Source organism: Zosterops lateralis, assembly GCF_965231275.1.
Source record: "Zosterops lateralis genome assembly, chromosome: 14".
Lineage (NCBI taxonomy): Eukaryota > Metazoa > Chordata > Aves > Passeriformes > Zosteropidae > Zosterops > Zosterops lateralis.
This window is the reverse complement of record NC_139774.1, coordinates 8,395,283-8,407,625: the sequence shown is the minus strand read 5'-3', so window position 1 is coordinate 8,407,625 and position 12,343 is coordinate 8,395,283.

Below are 12,343 nucleotides of genomic sequence, written 5' to 3'. Positions count from 1 at the left end.
AAAATTTTGCAATCTGTGTAATTTTAAAGCTTTAGATTACTTAAGTGCTTTGATAATGTAAAGAAGTCGCTGTTAGAAAAGGGGAGCAAATTAATTTCTTGGTAATTTTCCAAAATTTCTTCTAAGATGCATTTTCTTATTTTAGGCTGGTCAAGGAATCCAGATTGCGAGATCAGTTAAAATTTAACAAATGTTGAAGTCCTAAAAGTGTAACTGAAGGAATATAAATTAAGAGAAAAATTACTGGGTTCAGAGAATTGGGATTAGGGTGAATTACATGTGATTTTGGCAAGGATTTACACCACTTTTTACAATTAAATTCTGGTGGGGTTTTTTTGTTTGTTTGTTTGTTTGTTTGTTTTTGTTTTGTTTTGTTTTGTTTTAGTTGATCCACTTTTACAGCTTAATCCTCATCATACTCCCTCATTCCTGTTAATTTATTTTGATGGAATATATCTTGGTTTATGGAGTTAAGGAGGTGGAATGCAAAACTATTCCAAATGAGCTGGGTTTGTATGTATCTGAGGATTAATGGGCAAAAGAGTAACCACAAGTTGAGATTTACAGGTTTTTCATTTCTCTATAACATTTTTAGGATTGTTTTTGAAAACAGAAAGGATCAGAGCAGCTTCTGGTCAAGAGCAGATGCCTCTTACATCCTGAAAGTCAGAGGATTTCTCCTGGCTAGTTGCTGTGACCCATCCAAACTCCGGTAGGAAAGTGTAGAAGTTTGTGTGCTCTGATTCACTTCAAACAATGTGTTCTGCAATGATGTAAAGAACAAAAGCCTATCAATAATCAAGGGGTTGTGGTTAAAAAAATTAATGGCTCTCAATATAAAATTGGATCTCCAGGTCTTCACTCATCCACTTCAGAACTAGTCCAAAGCTATCCGAGGTAATAAAAGACCTTGGTAAAATAAAAGACCTGTCCAAGCTAATAAAAAACTTGACAGAGTTACTGTGTGTCATTTTCCAGGGAGCTGTAACTACTGCGTTATAGCCAGTTCATTGAGAACTAAGTACAGAGCACAAACACTGACGAAGCTTTGGAAGAGGGATGAATTATGGGTGGATCAGATACAGACACAAAAGTGCTGTGCTGGAGGTTAAAGCCATTCCAGAAGCTGAATGCCTTTGCTCCACAGAAAAGGATGTGACAATGAGTTTCATTTAAAGACTGAATTCATTTGCCACGGGAACAATGAGGTTTTGCTTTTTTAATCAAAATGCAGACAAGTAATTTCTTAGGCAAGCAAAGCTCTGAATTATGCTAGGGAAGATATAACGTGAGTAAACAGTCTTTTCTGTAATATAGCTATAAAATATTATATTATACATATACATGAAATAAAGAAGTGATTGAACTTGTCATTTAATTGTATTATCAGATTTGTAGCTTGTGAAAATGACAGGGAAAATAACACAGTATATAGGATGGGTCGATTTATTAATTGTGGATAATATTTGAGCCAACTCCAGTCACTGCTATTGTATTTCTTATTTATAGGTATTCATCAAGTTGCTTGGATAAATAATTTCAACCAGCACACCAGTTTTTTATGGTCTTTCTATTCTGATTGCATCCTGGTTCTCTACCAGGATCAGTGACTGGCTTGCGAGGCCACACAGCATCATTTCTACCGGGATGCCTGTTACATTTCCAGTGGGAAAGTAACCTTGAACACCTGCTGAGTTTGAGCTTTTTGATGATGTGACATTTGTGGCACTCTAAATATCTATAATCGTTGAAAGAACAGAAGAGGGGTGATTTATTAATGTGTTTTTCTAATTCTTGCTCAATTCCTTCCAACTCTATTATAGCTGGCTTCATTTGCTTCTTAAAGTTGAATCACTCTAGAAAATCACTAGAAAAACTCTAGTTAGACAGTTGAACTGAGGGCCAAATTTTGGTCTAGGTATCCATTTTCACTCCCACAAAAATTGGGAGGTTTTTATGGATAAGAACTTAGGACTCAAACCTATCACATAACAAAGCAAAAATACCAGTTGGAGCTTGAACTGAGATGTCCACATGTGCTTGAAGCTTGTTACTGTTATTATTTATTTATTTTCACCAGAAAAAGCACAGTGACTTGGAAATTTCTACTCACTTGAGGAGCAACATTCACATGCCTGCTCTTGGCAAGAGTGCCTGAAACAAAGCCTCACCCACACAGATTTCCTGGACAGGCTCTTCCTGTGCTTTCTTGGCAATGCAGAAACATTATGAATGTCTAGAAATAATCTGGAGAAAATTTGGTCACCTGAAATAGAGCAATCAAGTGCTGCTGGAGAAGGGCTGCATGTACTCTCCAGCAAGATTTTCAAAACTACATCCAACATAGGTCTTGGAGCACAGAAGTTCATGGATTTTCAAAATACTTCAAGGCCAGATATACTCCTGGAAATCTTGCCCCATCTGTAAAGTGAATGAGAGCAAAATGGAGGAGCTAATCAGGAGCTCTTCCTTCCTTCCTTCCCAGGGGAGCAGCTCTCCATATGGAGCTAAAAGCTCCCCACATCTTCCAGTGGGGAAAATTATCTCTTGTGTGAGGTGGAAACACATTTGGGAGCATGGAGAGCGGGGCAGGAGGAGAGTGGAAAGTTTTATCTACTTCACATGGGAACAATGCTGCAAAAATAGGTTTTGTCATGGTTTTAAAAGTCTTTTATATCAAGTTTCATCAGGTTCATGCCTTGACTCCAGCAAGGTACCCTATAAAGGTAAAGACCTCTAAGCTTGGCTGCATTTCCTCTTTATGCTGTGGCTTTTTTAGTTTAAAGCTCTAGTTATTTGCAGAAACTTGTTTGTAGGTTGCTTGGTAAGCCTGGAGTGAACAATTGTCCTGGTTTTCAGATTTCAGTTTGGGGCTTGAGGCAGGGAGAGAATATTTAAATGAAGATATTAGGTGGTACCCATTGCCCCAGGGAGATGGGGTTGCAAAATCTTCATTAAGGCCATGTGAGAGGCAAAAAGAAAAAAGAGAAAAGGATTAATTTCTTCATGTTATTCATAGACAGGAATATATTGTCTTGAATATTAGCTGTGGGTCTTGTCTCTTGAGACTTGAGCACACTGACAATGAGGAGTCTTGAACAGGTTCTCAGCCATTAGGGAGTTACACAATACATGAAGAAGGTGAGATGAGAATAGGGACTAGATCTGTCCCTATTCTCTTATTTCTCCCTGTTTAAAATGCATCAATATTATAAAAAAAACAACACAGAACAAAAAAAACCCTGCCAAACAGAATACTGGCAGATTTTGTAATTCATCAAAGAAAAAGTAGAAATACAATATATAAAGCCTGCAGCTGACACTAACTTTTTCCTTTCTTTTTCCACCAGTATTTGAGCTAATAGGAATAATAACTATTTCTTCTGCCCACTGACCCAAAAGACATGCCTTCTTGTGCTAATCCACTTCTACTGGTATTGACTGCTGGTCCCCATGGGTTTGCCTTGCAGAGTCAGAAATAAATTACCCATCCAAATCAATGAAACTCATGCCTGTGGTTTACACAGGTGTAGCTCTATCACCCATATACAGGTGATAAGGGCTTGCAAAGTACTTCCACACTTCATCTTTTGACCATGTTTAAGCCACTCTTGGGAGAAAGCCACTCCTGAGCATATGGGCCCTTTCAGACCCTTGCTCTGCTTTGTAGTACTGCTGGGTTAGAGAAATTGAAGTATCTTCAAAAACAGCATTGCTTTTGCTTTCTTGCTGTGGAAACAATAAGTTAATTGAGGGTTATGCTGCTGATGTCTTGGTGGCACTGAGGTTACTGCACTCCCTCAAAGCTCAAATTAAACTAAGAAAGTGCAGCTACTTCACAGCCTGTGTTGTGTCTGGTACACCCTGACTTTTAGTTGGGTTAGTTCATTATTTATAAACTGCCAGATATAGAGAGTTCACTGACTGCAGGATTTGTGTTTTGAGTGAAAGAAGAACTAAGTCACCTCTTGGGCTGCTGCCTCATGATTTGAGAGATCCTCCAGTAACATTAAAATCCACAGAAGAGGGATGTATGTACCAAGTTGGTGCCAATAAGTTGTGGAAGTGAGTCAAGAATTCAATAGCAGCACTGGTATTATTTAAAGCCAAGTCGAGAAACCTCAGGCTGAAGCAGCTCTGTGAGAAAATTCTTGAAGAGGCTGGGTTTGTATGTTGGAAATCTCTGCTGAAGCATGGGCAGCCACATGGAGCAGCATCACCCAAAACAACCACAAGTGAGCAGACACAGTGCAGGTGAAATATCTCAGTTCAGACTGCACCAGGTGCTGTTGTGAGGGTAAGAATGAAATAAGAGACTCTTTACATGTATTAATCTTATTTAATACCACAGCAGCAACTATTCATCATAATACCCTCTATGTGTTTTCCATCAAATCTTCTGCTTCTAGGCATAAAAAAGACTTTGTAGATCAGTTTTCACTATTGATTGAGAATCTGAGCCTCTGCTTTGCTATTTTAGCTCAAAGTCAGCTGGAGACTTGTTACTTTCAATAGGATCAAAATATGCATATCCCAATCTGATTGCCTGAAAGTGGTCATGGATTTAGGTGGTTATTCTCACTAAGTGATGCTCCTTTATCTAGAGGCCAAAATCAAAAACTATTTGGAAAATAACAGAACTGCTGACAAAATATTGTGGATGGCACTTGTGGAGGCCATTCAGCCCAACTTCCTGCTCAAGGCAGCGTTTGCTAGAGCAGTTGTTCAGAGATCATCAATTCAAATTTTAAATATCTTGAAGGAAAGATCCTACAACCTCTTTGAGTACTTATTCCTGTCTTTAGATGTCCTTGGGGTTATTTTTCCCTCCCTTTATCCACCAGATCATGCATCTTGCACCCTTGGCCATGCACATTCACTGTGTGCCCATGGGACACACTCTGTCCACCTTGGTGCCCTCCCTCTCTAGCTGCAAGTGCAGTGATGTCCCTCCTGAGTCTTTTCCTCTAAAGGCTGAACTTCTTTAGATATGCCTTTATTCCTTTTTATGACATTCCAGTGTAGCAAGCACAACCATAAAGAATTTTGATTCATTTTAATTCACTGTAATATTTTCTCAATCTGTATTTGTGAATAGCCAAGATATGAAGCTGTAATTGTGCCATTTCCTTTCATTCAACACTTCTGTTGGCTCTGTGCAATCCATACACTTTCAATTAATTAATTCCTAGTTTTAACTTTGCTCCTATTTTGGTTCCTTCCACTCCTGAGTAACCCTCAGCAGTGTGACCCTGCCATTCCTAAAGAGAAAAGAACTTGAAACTGAAATTTATCCTGAGGAGCTGAACGAGAGGCAGGTGGTGAAAGCTGCGTTCAGCTGAAAGGATGCTGAAGGAAGATGCCTCAGTCTCGTGGCGCAGTGGCTGTGACAGCGCACAGCTACACACCAATTCATGCTGCAAACAAATCCTTGGGGCTGGGCTGGGGTTTACAGGCCTCCTCTCTGTTCTGCAGTGCTGCAGCTGTTGGTGCCTCCTTTAAACCAGCTTAAGTACCTCCCTGTGACTTGTAGTGCCATATTTGCATTGCAGCACAGATGTACCCAGTGTAACATCACATATAACTCTGCAAAGCAACATCTGGCCCCATTAAGTGCAGTAGAAATATTGTTATTGGTTCCAGTAGGCCTGGCATCTCATTTATTTATTTTGCATTGTTTTCTAGAAAAAATAGGAGTCACTCATATGATTGAGTGACCTGTCTGAACTAGTGAGAGCTCTGACCCATAGGTTTGGTTGCTGAGCAATGACATGGCTGCTTGAGTGACTTTCCCAGATTTTATACTTTCTTCCTGGTCATTATTATTTTCAGAACCGAAAACTCAAAGATCTGAAATCATCTAATAGGTTGAGGGAGACAATGCCTTATAAAAATGTCATTGCTATTGACTTTGTGGAAGATTTGATTACAATGAATTGTCAGGGAAATGATGTAATACTAAACATTGACAATGTAATATCCAAGTGTAATTCTGAACAATAGGAGACAAGAGAAAAAGTACATTTCCTTTTATTGCAGCAGAGGCTGTTGCTAAACGGACAACAGAGACTCAGTGTAGTAACTACTAAGAGTGATATGTTTGTATTGGAAGAGTTACAGTGGAATTTTGGACAGACATGAAAAATATATAAGGAAAGAACAATTCTGTAAGCAGCTGAAACAAATCTAAAACTAATTTTTTATCCCTTAAAACATTTTATCAAAACCTGCCACAAATGAGTTGCCATATATAAGGTAAAAGAACCAAAAATCAATTATCTATACAAGGTCCCAAGACAGATTTGTGGAAGCCATTTAACACCTTACTTTCTCATTGATGTGTGCTTCCTCAGCCTTAAGCATGAGGAATTTTGACTACTACCTCAAACTGTGGTCCCAAATATTCTCTGTCATGAATGATTATTTCCCCACTTTCTCTCTCCTCCCTTGCATTTCGTCCCAGCCAGAGATTTATAACCCGTTGTTTCAGTTCAGCTCGAGATTGTGCTTCAGAGCAGCCAAATAGCTGTCCACAAGAAAGTAAAATTCTTAGTACAATTCCAACCAGAGACTCTTTATTTTTAAAATATGGCATTCTGAAGCCTAAAGTCCTCTGGTTTTATTAGCTCTGCTAGAGGGGTGCTTAGCTGGCAAGTGCAGCATCTGCCACCAGCTCCTTGCAGCTTTAGCAGCCTCAGTGCAAACTTCCCAGCACAAATTTCACAGGGCACAGTGGGTGCTGGTGGAGGTGGGTTCTGCTGTTCCAGCATCCCAGTTCCTCCAGGATGCAGGCACTGCAGCAGTGCACAGGATGCAACTCTTTCTTGGGCCAAGGGGAAGTTGGTACCTTGGTCACGGCAGAGAACATGGGATTCTGCCTGTCTCTGGGAAACAATCCTTTTTTGAGAGAAACCATCCTTTTTTGAGACAAACCATCCTTTTCCAAGGTAAATCATCTTCTTCATCCCACTTTATGGGAAGTGGAGAGGCTGCTGTTGTGCTTTAAAGCCAATTCTTTCCCTGAGCACAGCAGGTATAAACCCTACACTACACAGGAGCCTGTCGTGTAGAGGGGACCCTGCATGGCCAGTGACACTAATTTAACATGAGGGGAGTATTTCAGCCTAAGTGGTCTCTGCTGCGTATAAAACACTCAGTACCAGTGACATTTGCTTCTTCTCTTAGTGGTAAAATATATTTATTTGTGAAGTGGATCCTAATCTATCTCAGAACAGTGTTTTTAGTCTTTCACAGTAGCATTTATAATGATTGAAAGTGTGGGCTGGAGAGGACATCTTTCCGTAGCAATGAACAAAAATAAGAATAACTTTTCAGTATTACCATATATCAATAGCCAATTATTTTTGTAAGGATGGGTTCTGGCTGGCTGCTAATGGACTGACAATGAGATAAGTCTTGCAGGAGAGAAACCATCGTTTTAAAGATGGAGTGGCTGGCCTTTTAATTTTAAGGCATTACCAAAATCACACCTTTCACCTTTAAAAATTGTAAATGATCGTAGTCTTGTTCTAAATCATTTAATTGCTGTTTTAACTGAGCCTGGCTCATGCTTTGCCGGGGTTTGTCTTTCTTAGCAGTGATGGTGCTGTTTAATTTCTTAATTTTTCTTGAAGAACGACATCCTCCTTGCTTGTACTCTCCCTCCCAGCTGCTTGCTGGCCATCTGTCTGCAAAGGCAATTTTAGGAATCTGCAGACAATTCACCCTTGCTCATATCCATTTCTAGAACCTGATACACAGCACAGATATTCACAGGCACAAAGTAAAACCTATTAAACAAGATAAAAATTAAAGATGCTTTAGAAAGCTTTTTCCAATGTTTCAGATAAAGCAGGCTCACATTTCGTGCTGCTTTTTTCTTCTGTTTATTCTTTCATCTTCACCTGTTTCATCCATCTGCCTCTTTCTCTCTGACACAGGCAGTTCTGATGGCATGGATTAGGAGTCCATGTCTCTATCTCTGCTAGATCTCCTTGCTTTAAACTTCCTCTTGAAAACAAGCTTGAAAGAAAGATCACCAAATGCTCTAGAATATGCACCAAGACTTGCCTATGACTTGACTGTATTTACAAATAGCCAAAGAGTTTGGGAAAAATCTAAGCACCTTGTTATTATCCATGCTCATGGATCAAAGTCCTTTCTTGTTTTCAGATGAATGTTGCCTGCTTCTTTTGATGGTGTCTGGGAGAAGAGACGAACAAAATATTCAGAGATGAGGAAAAAAAAGAGGAAAATTGATGCCATTCCCAATGGCACAACTTGGACCAATGGCCACAGGACCTGTCCCCACTGGCCCCTCCATTAGCCCCATGTTTGGCCATGTGCCTGTGGCTCCCAGGGCAATGGGGAAGGAGAGAGCTGCTCAAAATTGCCACATCAATTTTAATCCAGGTTTCTGGGGCTATTTATTTGAACACTACACATGTTCCCTACACAGCAACAAGCCAGCTGCTCTGACAACTCCCAAGAAATAAGAAATGTGCCTTGAGTTTCTGTGACATTTCATATTCCAAACTTTGCCCAGTGGCTGATGGTTCCTTCCTCAAAGTGACATATTGATTGTGGGTACACGTAAGGGTAAGTATGATTGTGTTCAGTACTTTGAGCTCATCATCTGTTATCCCATTCCCATTGTCATCCCATGCCCAGACACTATCAAATTGGAAACACTAGCGTAGAAAATTACGAACAAATCAAAAAAGGCTACAGCTGTGAAATGAATCAAAACACTGTTTCTACCCTCTGTTTTCTTTCAGTATAAAACTTCTTTCACAACAAAAAAACCACAATTTTTTGTATTTTGGACTTACAGCTATGAAGGCAGGGATGAAGCACTGCAACCCAGCGTTCACCAAACAGAGCAATCATTTATTAAAACATGAAGGAGACAGAGGATGGATCACTAAGGCCAGCACCTTGCATAGATCTGTGTGCCTCAACCCATTTTGACCACCCAAAGAACATTCCAGTGCTGCAGACATTCCATAGGTATTCCAGCTCATAATGATGTGGGAGAGCAGCACCCAGAGAATCTTCTGGCATGTTTGAAGTTCTTGACCTTGGTCCTCTCCATTTGCTGCATCTTAAGCAGGGTGATGTGATTAGAAAAGTTCAAGTCCAAGCTCCATGTCAGCTTTTCAGAGCAGGCCCTCATTGTGTGCTTGCCATACCCCGAGAGCAGGCTCTGAATATGTGTGTGCTTGTATGAAGATGACCACATTAAATTTAAGCAGAAATAAATGGTAATTTAACTGGCACAGATACACAAAGCTGACATAATCTCTAAAGGTTTGAGGCTGCTATTAAATTTGTTCTCCCTGTTAATTTGTGAGCAAGAGGATAATGAAAAACTGGTAACTCTAAAGTTGACATAGAAAGTAAGAGAAATACAATTGGCAGAGATAATTTTATGCACTGTCAAAGTGAAAAGGCTTTGCTAAATGTACGTAGGCAAAGATACACACTGTCATCTAAATGAGTAATTAAAAGATGGTCTTCTAATAATTGAATCATGACTCTTGTCACATTTGTATTTGTTTAATATCTCTAGTTTTGATTGAATCTTGTTTTGAGTTCCGATCTTAATCAGGTCTGATTTAGGCTCTTGGTTCAAATAACTCAAAGTGATGAGCATGAATCTTCTTGTCCTATTACCTCCTCAGCTTCTTGTTTCCAGTGAATACAATATTCTTAAATGTCCTGATTAGTTACTGCATTTAGCTAGCAAGACTGGACAAGTGAAGTAGGTGGGTGATATGCTGATGTTAAAGGTTTGAATTTTCAAAGAGGAAGTCTTCTCTTCTTCTGAACATCACTTCTAGATTTTGGAAGTACTTCAGGGTTACTAGTTAATTCCTTTGCTGGTAGAGCTCAGGGAGTCTTGGCTATTTGCATTGCTCTGTTGTACTGGTTTTTTTTGTAAATTAAGAAAGAAAAGCTGTGTAAAAGGAGATCATCTGTTCTTTAAAACTCTTTTCCTTAAACCAGCTGTCATGGTCACCCTGGAATGTGATGGTATCTTCAGTGACACAGAGCTGTGCCTCACCAATCTGTTTAAAATTTCTCATCAAATTCCTGAAGACCCATCAGTCAAACCGAACAAGAGGTTGCACATTTCCAGCTTCTCTCACTGAAGTACATAAGGCTGGGACTGTTGTAAATGTCTCCTTCTTCATAGTCCTCAAATTTCCCACATAATATTAATCTATTTTCTCTTGCAGCTTCAATTCCTCCAAACTTTCAGAGTTTTCTGGTTCTAATATATATTTTTCAAACAGACAGAATGGGATGATGCTTTAAATCTCATTATAGTGAACAGGTTATCCTGTGTTCCCATGAAAAAAAAAAAAAAAAGCTTATTTCTCCCCTTTCTCTGTCTAAGAATTTTTAGGTGCTCAAGCCTGTCTTTAAAATCATCCGTTTTTTCTCTTATTTTTAACTACAGTCTTCTTTTTTTTTTTTTTTTTCTTTTTTTTTTTTTTTTCTCTCTTCAATTCCCAGTTACAAAGAAAGCAACAATTATTTTGCTTCAAACTCATCCAGCCCTGAAGATGAGGAATTTATCACTTTTTCATTGCCAGCCTGCTCAGTTTATTTCTCCAGCTCTCTAAGGAAGCTGTTTGCTTTGCTCAGCTTCACCAAGGTGAGTGAACCACAGCAGGGAGAAGCCGAGTCCCCCCTGAAAAGCTCCCACAGCATCCATCCAAAAACACCTCTTGGGATGCAGACACACTTCCACAGGGCTTTTAAAGGTCTCAAGACAGATTGAAAGTGTTTGAAGAAGTGGGGGATGGAGCTGGCTGGAGCTGAGGGTGTGAGGAGGGTCACCTCCATCTGCTTTTTATAAACATGATTTTCAAAAGGTTGGAAACATCAAAAGGCTTTGAACCAGAATACCAGAGAAATGCACAGGACCCAAATGTGCGAGGGAAGGCACTAAAAATGCTTGTTGGTACCTCCTTCTGTCAGTGCTGGGAAAGGGACATCCTCCTTGGGAGCATGGACACCCTCAGACCTGAGAGCTGATAGAAGAGCAGACTTTACACGCTGTCCAACACTTACACTGTGCAGGGGAAATCCTTATTTAGCTGCTGAGATGCTCAGGGTGCTTTTTTAAAGGTTCATGAGCAGGTGGGAAAGCAGGACCAGCACTGCTGGTGCAGGCCGTGGGTGAGCCCCAAGAGCTCCAGGAGGGACCCCATAGCCCTCAGTGGGGGCCACAGCTGGTGGTGCAGGGAGGGGATGGCAGGCTCATGGCACTGCCCACACCACACTCTCCCACCTGCCCTGGCTGCCAGGGTCTTGGAGGAACACAGCAGTCCCAGCCTGTGCATTGAAAGCTGCATCAGATGATGTGAAATGAGCAAAATGTTCCTCCTGCTACAAAAGTGAGGTGGCAAATATCACCCAGGCAAGCTGTTGGTTGGGGAAGGAACTCTGTATCCTCCAGCATGTGTGGATATAAATAAACACAGGCTGTGCAGATACTTCAGATGTCTACTAATGCATCTTGTATTTATGTCCGACTTGAGGAGATACAGAGAGATTAGTAAATACTTCAAATTGACAGCACAGACATATTTTCATAGAATAAATGATGCTCGTAAGTGGAGAGACTTTTCTTCCTTCCCTTCAGGAAATGGGGAAGAGTTGTCTCTGCTGATATTATTTCCATTTTTTTTTTCCATCAGGAAAGAGAAAAAGATCTCACTGGAGATACCATATTTGTCACTGATTAGATTTCAGTGTGTTATTTTTGTTTTTAAACCTCAGATCTCTTAAACCTATAGGGCATCTATGTAATACACACTCATTTCTTCCAGGAAACTCTGCAAAGACCTTGGTTGTGTTGCCTGGGCACAATTCACAGTGGATACTTCTTTTTTAAAATTACATTTGTGATTTCTCTTTAAAATCTAAACCTTAAATCTGCAATTTCATATCTTTCTAAAGAAGGAAACCACAAAATAACAAAATCCTAAGAGGCTTTGTGTGTGGTTTGGGAGAACAAGCTCCATTTATTTGCAAACACTGAAAATATTTTAGTGGTATTGGATTTAACAGGCCAGAAACAAAGGTTCTGGAGAACCAACCAGTCTGATCACTGCAAAGAAAATAGAAAATAAAAAACAAAATCCCCCAAATTTCGTCTCTTCTGCAACCTCATGCTCTAATTTTGTAGAATGATTTTTTACTAAGCACATTTTCTCCTGGACTCAGCCCCAGTTTCCCAAAGTAGCCCATGTCTCTTTAACCATCAGAACTAGGGGGTCCTGTCCTTTTCCTGCTGAAACCAATGGCAAATCCAATCTACATCTACAGG